General features: G+C 35.2%; 1 protein-coding gene across 1 annotated transcript in view; it reads left to right on the top strand.

Annotated features, from left to right (window-relative positions):
- Positions 1–15,629, top strand: part of LOC145690373 (ATP-binding cassette sub-family G member 1-like) — a 225,736-nt gene that overhangs the window by 76,111 nt on the left and 133,996 nt on the right. The gene's annotated exons all lie outside the window — the stretch shown is intronic.

Genomic DNA, 15,629 nt, shown 5'->3' with positions numbered 1-15,629 from the left:
GTTTTCTTCCAGTAAGAGAGTCTCAAATACTGCTTTGTTTTTAAGAAGAGAACGGATATTGAGAAATAAGAAAATGATATCCATAGTTGATAGTATTATACTGCTGTTTCGAGTTTGGTGGTGTGGAAGTGAACGTAGTTGTTGGAGTATGTAGCGTATAATGACACATGAAAAGTAGATTTGGCGGAATTAATGATATGTTGAAGAACATGTTCACGTTGGAATGGATGGATATTTTGTAATGTCAGAGCGATGAATTCAAGTAGTTTGCTAACGGTGACAGGATCGTCAACGGTGCGGTTGGTAGAAGCGGTCTGTTCTGCTGCCCGTAAAGGTACAACAAGCTCTGGATGAGATTCTTGAGCTGTAGGTTTGCCTTTACATTTATAACTATATGCGGGATGTTGATCATTGCACGTGGGGCATTTCGGAGGCTGTTGCATGTTTGGGCAGATGCGAGTTTGATGAGGCCCTGAACAGTAACCGCAGACAGTAGAGTTTGTACACTGAGAAGTATGATGAGAGTTGTATACCTGACATTTTTCACACCGGAGAGGCAAAGGTGGAGAAGAACGCGATGGTTCGACACGGTGTTTACGTTTATAGATAAGTGCCCCGGCCGTGAGGAGGTTATCGATGGTGTCTTGAGAGGAAGTGAGGACACGTACCATGTAAGTGGGACCAGAATTGTTTCGAATACGTATGACTTTACTGATGATATGTCCTTCGTATTGAAGTTCCTCATGAATCTCCTCATCGCTGTAGGTTGGGTCAACTCCTCGAATCACTACGGAGAGTAGTGGAGGTCGTTTTGGTGGAGGTGCTTGTTTGCGTCGAGTTGAGCTGAGGGAGGTGAGGGTAGCCTGTTTGCCAAAGATTTCGAATGAAGCCTTATTCCGGATTGTAGTGGCGAATTGTGGGTCTTGCGATTTGAAGATGTATCCGTTCCTGGTTTTAATGACTTCTGTTAAAGATATGCTAGGTAGATATTTTCGGAGTTGAATTGTGATGAACTTTTCGTTGCTGAACTTTGTATCATATTGCTGAAGAAGAAATGAGTGAAGACAGGGTTTATCAGGAGAGATGTGATTGTTCATGAATGATGACTGAGTATGGTTGGTTTCATTAGCAGTGTGGTCATCGGCTGCATCCATATCCGAAGAATCTAATGGCTTATCTCGATGCTGCTTTTTCGCCTGATGGCGAGGCTGCGTTACAGTATCAGAATAGAGTTGCTTGCTTCGTGGGGATCTGGACCGCGTGGAAACGTTTGATGTCGTAGAAGCAGTTGAACTGCCCGATTGAGTGCGTTGTCTATTACCCGTATCCTTCCGCTTGACCACCTTCGTGGCCGAAGAGGAGGGAGGAGGTAGGAAAACAGGTGGTAAATTAGCATGTCGACCATCCACTATGGGTCCACCCGAAGCATGTGGGTCCGCCATCTTGCAGACCGGGAATGTAATAAGCCGTGACCCTGACCAATGAGAGATTGATGAATGAGATGATGAAGGTAGGACAACCCGTTTGGATAGCTGTCCAGGTGGAGCAGCCCCTCTGGCTCGATCCGTAGATCCGACCGCCCTTGACTGGATAAGTCTGACGAGAAGATCTCAAGAAAGAGACAGACAAGAAGCTCAGGATGTGGAACAGGAAGGATATTTCAAAACTCGTTATCATGCACTTGATAACGCTTCAGAGCAAGCTCTGGGAAAGTATGCATTAATGATTTTTTTTTTTTTTTTTGCTAGCCGAAGCTAGCCCCACCCAAGGGTTACGCCCTCGACTCGGGAAGAGGTGAACAGGAAGATGGAATATCTGGTACTGTTGTTGGGATAAGTGATGTTTATTTATTATTATTTATTCATTTATTTATTTAGGAGCATATTAATTCACTGGACTTTATGATCCTTTGATCATAAACATAAGCATAAGGTAATGATGAAATGAATGAAATATGAAGTAATGAATAAGTGCAATACACATCACAACACATAGGTAATGTTAGAATAACAAGTGAAGTTATCTTCTCGCCCCGGGGCAACGCGGGGCATTGATGTAAGACAGTTGGTGCCCTGTTAGTACGGTAGGATTACTGTGAATGATGTGATGGAAAGACGAAATGAGAATGAATATCGAGATGAAATGCATCTAGAAGAGGAATGTCGGGATGATCCGGAGGGACAGTGTATCGATAGAGAGTAAAAAGCAGAGAGAGAGGGGTGGGGCGTAATGGTGGGAAGGTGACGAAGTCGGCTGCAGTATGTACTGTGTCCATGAGTAGAGGGTGGTTCATTGTCAGTCGATCAGTGATATATTTCAAGCGAAGATGTTCTATATGTGAAAGAAGCGTGGGAAAAGTAATACGACTATAGAGATCGGCAGTGGGGCTAGGTAAGGATACACGGTAAGCGATTCTGAAGGCATGACGTTCTAAGATTTGTAGTTTTTTATAAAAGAATGGTGCTGCAGGTATCCAGGCTGTGAAACCGTAAGTCAGTACTGGGCGGAGAAAGACCTTATATGTGGTGAGTACTGTAGAGGCTTTAAGACCCCAGCTGGTGCCAGTCAAGCGACGCAGTAAGTTAATTCGATTATAGGCTTTCGATAAAATAGATTTTAAATGAGGTCTCCAGGTGAGATGTTTGTCCAAAAGAAGCCCTAGATATTTGGCTGTGTTGGAAGCGTGAATTCGTGTTCCTTGAACATGAATATTTAGCAGCGTGGGATTGCGGTGAACCCTAGTACGTTTGCCAGGAGGCACAAAAACAATGACTTGAGTTTTATCGGCGTTGATTTTAAGTCGCCATTTGGAACACCAGGATGTGAATAAATCAATAGCTGCCTGAAGATGTTTGTTGATCTGTTGTATGGTTTTGCCTAGTGCCAGAAATGCAGTGTCGTCCGCGTATTGAAAAGTACTGACAGTTGGCGGAAGAGGTGGAATATCTGCCACATAGAGAAGGTAAAGCAGTGGAGACAAAGCAGATCCCTGTGGTACGCCTGAATATAGAAAGACTGGATAAGATAATGCGTTGTTAATAGAGATGTAGGCTATGCGTCCGGTGATAAAATTGAATATGAGTCGTATGTAGGTGAGAGGCAGATTATATTTCGTAAGTTTGTAAACCAGACCCTGGTGCCAGACAGTGTCAAAAGCTTTCTCTAAGTCGAAGAGAACCAGACAAGAAGGTTTTGTGGAATGAAATTGGTTGTAAATATGGTTGACAAGGCGAAGTAGCTGATCATTTATACTGAACTGAGGCCGAAAGCCGGCTTGATAGAGAGGTAAAAGGCGATGATCTGTGCAGTAGGTGTGGAGGCGAGTAACTAGAATTCGTTCGAAGATTTTGCTCAGTGTACTGGTTAATTGAATAGGGCGGTAGGAAGATACGAGATTGGTAGGTTTGTTCGGTTTCGGAAACATTAAAGTTTTGGACATCTTCCACGTGAGAGGGAAGAAACCGGTGCGGAGTATAAATGTGAACAGTAGAGCTAGAAAATGAAGAACACAGTAAGGAGCCTCTTTAATATGCCTGTAAGAGATATTGTCCATGCCAGGTGCACTATTTCGTTTTCGTTTGGTTACATTTATAATGTTATCAACAGTAATCGGTGATGTGAGTGCTTGATTGTTGACCAAGGTGTGGCAGAGTGCAGGCTGAAGGTGTGGAGATTGGAAATCAATTCGATCGACGGGATGTCGATGGGGATAAGGATGCGCTAGAGGCGGTGTGAAAATATCCTGCAGGTAATTGGCGAAAGCATTTGCCTTGTCAGTATCGGTGGCAAGCGGTTGATTATGAAGAAGAATTGGATATGTTGTTATACTACGTTTGCCACTGAGTTGATTGAATCTCTTCCAGTATTGCGTCGGATGAGAAGTATCAGCCAGTGTATTGCAGGTTTTAACCCACTGCCGATGTTTATATGTGATGATGTAATTGGTGACGATGCGTTGCATATACCGGTGGTGAACTAATGACTCTCGGTTTCCCGTACGCTCGTAGTCTCGGTAGAACTGACGAGATCTACGTATGAGCGGAAGGTAGTGCGGAGGTAATTTCGGACTATAAGGGTTCGAACTGGAGGTAGGAATGTAAGTATTGGAGGCCTGATTGATCGCACTGGTTAGGAGATCAAGAGAATTGTACATGCTGTCTTCTGATGTAGGTTCGGGAATATTAGAAAGGTTTGCAGTTAAAAAGTTGCGATATCCGGTCCAGTCTGCTTTGTTATAGTTGAAAGATTTTCGTGTTAATCGTTCGTGGTTTGAGGCTCGAGGATGGGAGCGGTTGATGAGAAGTTTAATTGGCAAATGATCACTACCTATTGGATCTAGCACCTCTATGGTACAGGAAGATAGTAGGTTTGTGGAAGTAATCACAACATCAGGTGTGGTTTGGGAGGATGGCCGGGTGTGCTTAGGTAGCTGGTGAAAAGTACCGGTGGTATGAGTTGTAAGGAAGTTGAGAAAAGCCTGTCGTTGCTGAGGTGTTCTGCTATGGATATTGATGTCGGCCATTATGATATAATGTTGGAAGTTATTTGAAATATACTGGAAGAAATCTATTGGAATAGCATGACCAGGTCGAATGTAAATGGTAGCAAGAGTGATATACAAATGTTTGAAATATAGAGTTGTTACTAGATATTCTGGCAGGTTTTGCTGTGGAAGTTCGTAATTACGACACGGTATAGAAGGTGAAAACCCTATTGCAACTCCGCCGTTTGCACGTCTAGCTGGCATCGTACTGTCTTTCCTTATGATTGAATATCCGGATATCTTACAGGAGGTTCGAGGTGTAAGGTGAGTCTCATTGAGAAGAAAACCGGAAGTACGGTGTTCTTGCAGTAGAAGTGCAAAGAGTGGTTTGTGCTGGATGATAGAACTGATGTTAACAAATATAAAAGATAATGCCATGATGATATGTGAAAAGAGGAGGATGGAGTTAGACTTCGGTTTCAAGTGGACTGACATGAAAGTATACTTTACGTCCGCTGTAGGTAGCATGGAAGTTCATATGGAAGATTGCACGTGTTGAGTATTGGAGCTGCTGGAGGATGTGAGGGCGGTGAAAAGGATGAATATTTTGAAGTGTGAGTGTGATGAAAGCAAGGAATTGTTCAATGGTGACAGCCTGGTGTTTGTCAGCAGGTATGGGAGAAGATGGAATGGACCTAGTGTAATGCTGCAAAGGAACAGTCATTTCAGGCTTGGTTGGTTCCGGAGGAGGCCGCTGCTTGCACTTATAACTAAATGCTGGATGCTGCTCATGACATGTTGAACAGGTGGGAGGTTGTGCAAGATTTTGGCATTGGCGCGTATTATGTGGTCCGGAGCAGTATCCACAGATTGGCTGGTTCGGACATTTATCAGTAGAATGAGCATTATATTTTTGGCATCTTTCACACCTTAAGGGAAGAGGTGGCTGAGATCTGGAAGGCTCGACCCTATGTCGCTTACGATAGATGTATGCTCCATTTGACAAAAGATCATCGATGGTCTCTTGAGAGTGTGTAAGTACTCTCACCATATACGTTGCGCCATTATTGTTTCGAATGCGAATGCATTTGGATATGGTATAACCTTCTAATGCAAGTTCATCAGTGACTTCTTGGTCCGTAATATCTGTGTCAACGCCTCGAATTACCACTGACAGAAAAGGCTCTTTACGTGGTGGGGGCCGTTGTTTTAGTGGTTTTTCAGTGAGTCGAGTAAGTGTAGCGCCTTTCCCAAAGATTTCAAATCCATGTTTGTTGAGCAAGGTTGTTCGAAAGTTTGGATCTGGAGTCCGTAAGATAGTGCCGTTTCGGGTAGGTATGATTTGGGTTATGTTAGCGCGTGGCATGTATTTAACTAGTTGTTTATACAGATGGTGTGCCTGCGAGTACTTTGGATCAAAGTTAGTCAGCAGAAACTGATAAATTTGTGGCCGAGTGGTCTCTGTTAATTCGGGAAAGTTCTCAAGGTCCATTACAAGACCTGATTCACTTGCTGTGTCTGACAAGTCGCCTTGGTGAATTTTCTTTGGTGGCGGTGATTTATGATTGTCAGTATATGATTTCCCGATTAACGACCTAGCAGGACTGGTGTCACGACTTGTACTCGGATTATTGGCACCTTTGCGCTTTGCTCCTGTAGCAGTAGCAGAAGGAGCGGTTACTACCATAGGTAGGCCTTGATGATGCCCGAGGTCCCGTGAAGTATCCAGGGACATGATGCTGATTTTTGGCCCGAAGGCCGTAAACAAAGCAGTGTGACCCTAACTGTGTGATGACAATATGAACAAAGGTTAGACTACCCGTTTGGATAGTAGTCTAGGTTGAATAGCTCCCGTTGCCTTTACAGTAGAACCAGACGCCCTTGGCTGGATCAGTCTGACGTCAAAGTTCTCTTGAGAAGGAACGACAGAGTATCCGGGATCAGGAATAGGAAGGTAAACGTACAAAAGACAGCTTTCAGACGTATGGTACATCCAAAGCTGGTGAGATCGATTTGAGTATCGATCTGAGTATGTATGCATTAATGAATTTTGAAGCTTGTATTACTATCCTATAGGCAAATATAAGAATTGTGAGAAATTGAATTTAATATTTGTTTTGGTGTAAATTATATATGTTTTATACATATCCTTTGACGCTTGTGATTGTATTATTATTATATGCTTATGGATAACAGAAAATTATATAGAATTGTTAAAGAACATGCGTTAACTTGTGCAGAATACTACTGATTGGTGCTGCCATCTGCTGTACATTTTTACAGTTTTTTAGGAGTATAAGAGAATGTGTATATGAAGTGAGCGAGATTTGATATGATTGGAATGAAATGAACTATGAAAGAGAATGAAGAGATATATTTACAGTTATGTTAAGCCTTATTGATTAAAAATTGTGCAGGAGATATATTATAATAACCATTTTTTATGCTTGATTGTTGAATGATATAGAATGGCAGGTGTAACTGTGGTATTACTTATTTTGTTATTTTTAAACATTGATGTTATTTAATACGGGATTGAGGAGAGTGATATTTGCAATTTAGCGAGTAGAAGAAAGGAAACATTATTTACGTATAGACATAAATTTATATGTTTTTTTTTTTAACTTTTTGGATTGCAAGAGAAATACACAATGCAGATTAAGTTACTTATGAGAATTAATGCTTATTGTAAGTACATTATTGCGAAAACAAGAATCGATTGAGGACATGTATATTTCACAGTAAATGGGTTGTTATTTTTTATTATTGCAAAATATTACGGAAAACATTCCTTATTTGGACATATTTTTTTAAAGTTGGATTTAGCCTTGCAGGAATATACAGTGTTAACACATATTGAAAACAAAATATGGAGTAGGATTTTTTTTTTTAAAGATAGAGTGTGCTGATGACAGAATTGCTCATGGAATTTACATTTTATGATTTGAACAGAACGCACTGAACGCTATATATTTGATTAAACTTAGTATTTTAGGAATAATATTGCATTTAGAAATACGATATTACTCACATTTAAGAAAGTACGTTATATTACTGACCTTTTGAATTAGCTATCACTCTGTATGATACAGTCAGTTACTGAATGCTAGGCATTAGACACAGTTGTTTTTTATTGACGACATTGAATAATAATATAGGAATAACATTTTTTGACTTGATTGCTACGCTATTGAAATATATTTTTTATAGTTTACTTTTTATAACTACATATTAGAAATCTTGCTGTAATTTTTGAAAGAAAATTACGTTTTATTTTTTATGTGTGAGGTTTTACATTTAGTTTTTTTTTTTTTTTTTAATGGAATGAAATAGATCCTATGATTAATAATTTAATTTGATTTGTTAGGAATATTTTGGGTTTGGACATTTATGATCATTTTAGCTTGTAACGTGTGAAGGATGACGCCTTTTGGCGGCTAGATTATTTGATGAAAGGAAGGAAATGCTTAGGTGAAATATCGAAGTGACCTGGAGCATGTATACTAGGTATTATTCCGGCATTTATTTGATGTGAATGAGGAGAATTCAGGAAAATTTTTATGCAGAATAGCTGCTATAATTTTTTTGAACGGTGTCGAACATGGGACCATTTGTACTGAAGGTGAGAATGTTTGTGACAATGCTATATGGGGACACAAATTTTATTTGCGAATGTATGTGATTATAATTTTATGTATTTGTTTGGATAACTTGTAGCGTATGAAAGATGACGCCCTTTGGCGAGCAGATTATTTGATGAAAGGAAGGAAAAGATAGAAGAAGGAAGGAAGTGACTTGGAATTTGTATACTAACTATTATTTAGGCATTTACTTGGTGTGAATGAGGAAACCGCAGGAAAAAAATTACTAGGCTGACTGTTTGACTTTTTGAACGGCAATGAATATGGAACCTTTTGTAATGAAGGCGAGAGCTTTTGCGACAATGTTATGTGGGGAAACAAATTTGATTTGTGTACGTACGTGATTATAATTCTATGTAGTTGTTTAGAATGTGAGGAGAGGAACCTTTATTTTTACTATAAATATATAAGATTTGTAGAAATTATGGATGAAAGATGTAGCGTGTATTGTGAAATATTTGAAACTAATGAAGGGAATGTTAGGGGATTTGAAAATCTGATATAGTGACTTTAATATTTTAGAGTACATTTATTTAGGAATATATGTAGGAAGTCGAAATATTTTACTTTTATGTTTGGAATTGAGCAGAACAGAGACCAGAACATAGCGTTTGGTGCCGTGATTTTTACTGAATGAAGTATTTGGTACTTTAGTGTTACAGATTTTGTTTGTTATGTTTTGTTTTGGATTTGTATGATGGTACTTGTGGTGAGGACTAGCTATAACTGGTTGCAGAGCGACAATACAGAAAGCATATAGAAATGAAATTATGTGCGTATATTTGTAGGATTTGATTTTGGCATATAGCAGGAACAAAACTTAGCCGTTTAAAATTTTGCAGTTGTAAGGATTTTCTTTTTGATTTACTTTATGAGCTACAGCATAAAACAGTATTATTGCTTGGGAAATAAAGATACTTACATTGCCATTTGGTGGTAGAAAAAAAACGTAATACATGATATAAAGATGTAGAAATACTAATTTGAGATTATTATTATTTCCATGTAAAATAAGGCTATGCGTTTTGGAAAACAAGGATCAAATTTGATTATGAAATTATATTTTTTTAATTAGTGAACATACACATGAACTATAGGCATTGGAAATTATAATTTAACCTATTTAAATAAAGTGAGATTAGCTGAGGAAAAGGACACTTTTGTAATCAATTTTGTATAATATTTATAATTTTGTTTACTGTATATGGGTTGTTATGGAAATATATTTTGTAGACTTTGTATGATAGGTTTTAATTATTGTAGATGTGGGAGGAAACGGAAGAATTTCTTGAAATTTGCATGTGTATTGTTGTATATTGTAAGTTGAAAGCTTCTGTGAACTAAGCCAGTTTGCTTTAGAATTGAGGAGTAGGGAATGATTTGATTGAAAAATATTGGTAGATACGTAACGACTAGCTTTTAGAATGTTATGTTCTAACGTGACTTTTTTTTAGTTTAGCTTTTATTATTTATATCTTTAAGTATTGAACAGCAGTATTTTATAATATTTATTATATTTAAAGAAGGAAACAGATAAGCAGAAGAATGAAGAAAGTTATGAATATATGGTTTAACGATGTTATTAAATGACGAAACGATTGTGTAGTTGCTGAAACGCGCTTTGGGTAGTATTCAATGATGATTTACTTAGGACTGTAATATTTATGATTGACTAATTTTTTTTTATTTTAGGTATTATTTTATGTAGATCTGAAAGAAATTTACTGTAAATTTGATTTGCTTTACGTTTGAAAATGGATTTTTGATGAGAGATATAATACAGATATCTATATAATCCCTATGGATTTGACTTTTTGGTGGGAACTTATGTGGTTTGAATTTTGGATTAATTAGTAGGGGCACGTTTCATATAGCCTTACTGTTGAACGGGACGTTAACCTCAAAATTAACTCAACACAACAGATTTGCCCAGTTAAAATTTGGAATATTACAACGTATATATATTTTATTGTAGTCTTTTGAACATGTGGCATGCATGTCTTTGGTGTTAGGGTTGATTTTTTTTTTGTGATGATACGTTTGACGTATGTTGATAGTAGTAATTAATATGTTGATGTTATGTTGTGGAAGGATTGAGAAGTTACGACTTGCCATATATGGAAACGATTATTAAAATTTTGAGTTACAGAAGTACTGAACATTAGTTATTTTCATTTTTTTTTTCTTTGCAGTTTTAGGGATACACTTGAAAAGATTTATTTACGTTATATGATTGTTGCAGAATATTTGTATAATACTTTGATTTGTAATTAGCATGGTATTGAACCTTTATTGATGAATGAAGCAATCTTTACTAATAGAACTATCGTACAGATTGCTTATTATAGTTTTGGAAATATTTACTAATTAACTAGCGTAAAGCCATATGGATTTTACAGGTTTACAAATATTTTTTACTGACTATGATTGCAGCTATCAATTGTATTTGATTATTTTTACTTTGTATTTTTATTTGTAGGAGAATTATTTTAACATTGTTCAATGAATTACATATAGGTCTTGTTAACGGTTGTTTTTCGATTTGATTTTTTAATTTTGGCTTTGAAAAGCGTTTTACTCTTTGCCATTTTGGATATATGACTTGAATACCTTAGCCACGTACACACTTGGCTTTATTATTGTTTTGGTAAACGTAATACATTATTTAGGTGTCTGCTGTGAAGTTTGTTTATTTTTATTACCGTTTTAGGATTTGAATGTATGGCTTTGAATTTCGTTTAAATAACTTTAGTGTACTTTTTGTGAGAGTAACCGAATATGTTTTTTTATTTATATATTACAGAAGCCATAGGTATTGTTCATATTTAAGCTTTTGCATTCTTTGATTGAATTTGTGCCCCAAAAATATTTTATTGCGTTTCAATTACCATTTATTTGGTATGATTTGTTATTATTGATTTTAGATATTTGAAACTATTTACTTTGACGAGACTATTACTGAATATTTTAGTGTATTGATATTTTGCAGTATTACGAATGCAGCGTAGCGTATTTTTATGTATTTAGCTTTTTTGGCAATTAGTTTAATATTTATATTACTGCAAGCGTACAATAAGACTGTTGTATTTGTTTCTATTGTTTTCCTATTAGATTTATATCATCAGCATATGCCATAACCTGGTGAATATGATACAGCTCTAGATTCTGTCTTTGATTTCCTTATAGAATACGGCAGATCAAACTTGAATAATATTTTGAAAATGCATTTTCATGTTTTAGGTTACTTTGGACACAAAAGTTTGTGAACAAGACTTTTTTAAAAATTGAACTTTACCACGGAATTGACTTAAAGATATTTTAAACAATATAACTAGTTTTGGAATTCAATTTTCTAAGAATACTATATAATGTGTTTTCTGTTTGAAAAAAAAAACTTAAAAGCTTTTGTCTTTAACGTTCCACAACTAGGCACCGAAGATAGGAAAGACGATAATTGTTACGAAAAATAATAATTACGGATTAAAGAAAGTGGAAGGAAATGGAAGAATTCCGGGAAAACCTACGAATATGATGACTTTGAAATGCTTCTAAATTAACACATATTTGACGCATCAGAATTTTACGTTTTCATTTTTTTGGGGGATATTTGTGGAATAGTAAAATTTTACACGATTTACACAAACTTTATTGATATTTTCGTTAAATTTTGGTACGCAGGATTATTTTTAATATCCCGATGGGTGAGAGGACTTATAAAATGATGACAGAAGAGAAATACAGACTTAATAACTATTGCTACTGTTTCCTTGTTTATGAACAGAAAGTACGATGATTTGATTTTGTACTACTACTTTTTTATTACAAATAATGAAATTGATTTTATGTATCTTGTTTACATTTTATTCCAATTAGCATTAAGTCGGTTATAAAATACATCTATGTTTGAAGACAACTATTTCTTTAACTTTTTTGTACTAGCTTTTTAAAATAAATAATTGTCTGAAATCATTTTTTAAAAATTTATTGGTGATTTTATACACATAATGAAGGATTTTTGGATAGTATTAACCGCAACTTTATCATCTTTTGATATCAAAATTGTATTTTTTTTTTTGCTCTAAATATTGAAAGTTAAATGTTTGATGACAAGGAATTTTATGTAGATATTTGTATGGATCTGGGAACGATTAAAGTTTTCCATGTTTATGTATGACTTAAGACTTTTTTGTTTGTATGTGTCACGAGTTGTTGGTATGTATGTTTGCATATTTATTTTGCTTGTTACTGTCTGCAATTTTAAACTTATTATTTGTATTATTAACTAACGAAAGTTACAGTGCGCTATATAATGCTACTCACAGACTGTGATGTTTAGTATAGGAAATTTCGATTTGACTTAGCTGCGGTATTTAAGTAAATACAATTTTATTGATTATAAGCGACAACTAGAGACCAATTTGTGAACAGTTCTTTTTACTAAGTACAAGATTTGAAAAGGATAGGAACATCCCGAGAAAGAAAATCATGTATGAGCTTATTAACTTCATACTGATTAATTAACAAGTAACAAAACCTAGAAACTTTTATTTAGTAGTATTTACAAGAAAAAATTAGGTAGTACGCAGAACTAAAAATAATAAGTTACATTAAGAAGAATGAAACGTACAATCAAATACAGGAATATCAAAGAAGTGAAAACTTAAATTAATTCAAAATAAATTACTCAGATCATCTAGGCAAGATCATACTAAAAGCCATCAAATATGTGTCGCAATACGACATCAGTAAGGAAAGCAAGCAAAAGTATTTACCAAGAACTACGAATGAGGAGACCACAGAAATAAGTTAGAGCATCTTGAAATCAATTTTGAAAAAGACATAGTACTAATAAAAAGAAAAGCAGAAATAAGTTAACTGAAAGATACAAAATATAAACAAAATTAGTTAGAAGGCACGCTGTCAAAGCTAAGGTAAATTAAGTTGTAGTAGCATTAGGTTCCATAGGATTATTTTTTTTTAAAAAAAAGTTGTGAAACTCAAGCAAGAGAAGATATTATTATGTAAGTGGACTATAGAAAGAAATACATGCAGAAAACTGAAAATAAATATTTTAAAATAGCAAGAGGTGAAATAGAATTTTAATAGTATACCACAAAGAGCAAAGAAAGAAGACAAACAGAAAAAATATAGATACATAACTACAAAGATATAGCTAAATAGCTGAAGAGAAAAAATGAAAGATAGGTAACTACATAGATCTAACTAAGTAGCTGAAGAGAGAAATGAAAGAAAGATAAGTACACAGAACTAGCTAAGTAATTGAAGAGATAGAGAAATTTTGGTTAGGCAAAGATATACATTACAAGAAAGAAAGTAGGTCGTGTGTTAAGTCATTTACATTAGGATCTTAGAAAATGTAAATTATTCCCTTTAAGCAAAGTTTTAGTTGGGGAACCAAGGCAAATCGCAAATACAATAAATTAAGTTTTAGTTCACATTAGGAAATAAAATCAGAATACATTAGTGGGTAACAGAAAATGAAGACTTGAAGGTAAGAAATCACATAAGGAAAATTTCAGTTCATAGGAAGAACACAATAAATGATAGCTATATTACTTTATCAGCAATGATAGGTTATGTTAAATTAAGAAATCATTTAAACCTATAGTACTAATTAAGAAAAGTTAAAAAGTAAAGTTGGAAGGGCAATAAACATGCACATCGAATCAGGTCATACCTTAGATTAAGTTTAGTTAAAAGCCAAAAAAAAAAGTCAGACAAACACATTATGTAATACCAATAAAAAAATCAAATTCATAAAGAACAACACTTGGATAACATGTCAAGGGAAATTTGTTCCTTAAGCAAAATCCAAAATTTGTAGTATCAATAAACTTATTCAAATTAATGTAAGTCACCTTCATCTCTTTACGTATTATCGGTATTACAAAAATATTTCTGTTATTATGCTTTTCCGTTTCACGCTATGATAGTACAATTAACTTGAGTGTGCAGTAACATTACCTTATAAGCAAATTTTCGTTCGGTTGGTATAGTAAAACAAGAATCCAACATTTCGTAAAGTTTCCTTATAATCAAAGTATTCTATTTTCTCCATACTCACATTTCGTACAAGTCAATGCAGCACAAATGGAATCATTGACACATTTGTTTACACCGTTTTGCGTTCTATAGATACATAATTACCCGCTTCCATATTTTTCTCGCCCTATTGTTACTTTATACTAAGGATACTTAGAAGAATAATAATAACGTATTACTGGAGTTTAGTTTAGTTACCAAAAGTGTAAATAGTCTAAAATCAGCAAAGCAAGTGCAATCAAAATAAGTATATGTGGTTTTATTCTCTATATAATGAAAGAATTCTTTAATAAAGAATCAGGCGCAAACAACGTTCAGAAAAGCAAGGCAAGTGCATGACTACTGCTAATTAGAATCCTCTCGGCCATAAGCCAATAAAAGTTTCATGGCGCCCAAAAAATAAAATAGTACATCCCACAACACTAATAGAGGATAAGGTACAAGCTAAACCAATAAGAGGAAAACAAAAGATTCAATATCTAGATGCAGTCATCAAAGAGTAAATCTTAAGTCATTCTTCTCCATACATGCATTTTGCAATATATATGCTGCATCAATGAATATATGTTTCCCCTCGCAACGTTAAGTAAACAGCTAAAATTGAAGAGCAAACATACTGAAACTACAGTTCCTTCGTTTTCATTTCTACAGCCATTTGTTCCGTACCAATCATCGGTATTCTTCACACCCACATTTCAAAGGTTTGCCATGCATCTTCCCTAGAAGAACGCATAAATCTAATAATCATTAGATTAGGTCTTATCCTAATTTCTCAATTCCTTCATTTAAAAAAAATCGAGTCCTATTAGTCACAAAAATGAATTAATTTCCAAATATAAACAGTCTTTCTTTGACCCGTCAAAATGGCCTTAACACCGTTTAAATACGTGTTTCCGTATCTTTCATATAAGTAAAACTCTGTTCTTTCCCTGCTCTAATATTTACTTAATGATTCAGGTAGCATTTCGGTGTAAACTACCTCAAATTTCTGAGGTACAGCACAACAAATAATGGTTTTCAAATGCAATGCTAACAAGCCTTCTCGCCAATTTTCCAGACCTTCCTTTCTTCTTAGCGCCTAAAGGAGTATATAGTAACATTACTTTCCAATAAGCATTTGCAAGCAGCAATATATTTGATTTTACTTTATTAAAAAACATCTCTTTCCCTCCGCTCCTGCCTTTTGATACACTCAAAAAGTGTAAATACTTTTCAACTCAAACTTCCCAAGTTTTTTTGCAATATACCACCGTAACTATAATAGTTATTATAATTAGGGCGGCTTAGCAGAATGAACACTATTTTCTAAATATTGTGAAATCTTTCAAAGTAAAAAAAAATGTACAGAAATTCAGTTTTAGCTTCAGTAGTTGTCAAAAATTATAACTTAACATCGTCTAAAAAAACATTTATTTTTTCAGAATAAACTGGGTAATGCGCAA

This window comes from Thermobia domestica, chromosome 7 (assembly GCF_964235325.1).
Source record: "Thermobia domestica chromosome 7, izTheDome1.hap1.1, whole genome shotgun sequence".
NCBI lineage: Eukaryota > Metazoa > Arthropoda > Insecta > Zygentoma > Lepismatidae > Thermobia > Thermobia domestica.
Note: the sequence above shows the minus strand (reverse complement) of the source record. Positions and strands in the feature narration are given on the sequence as shown.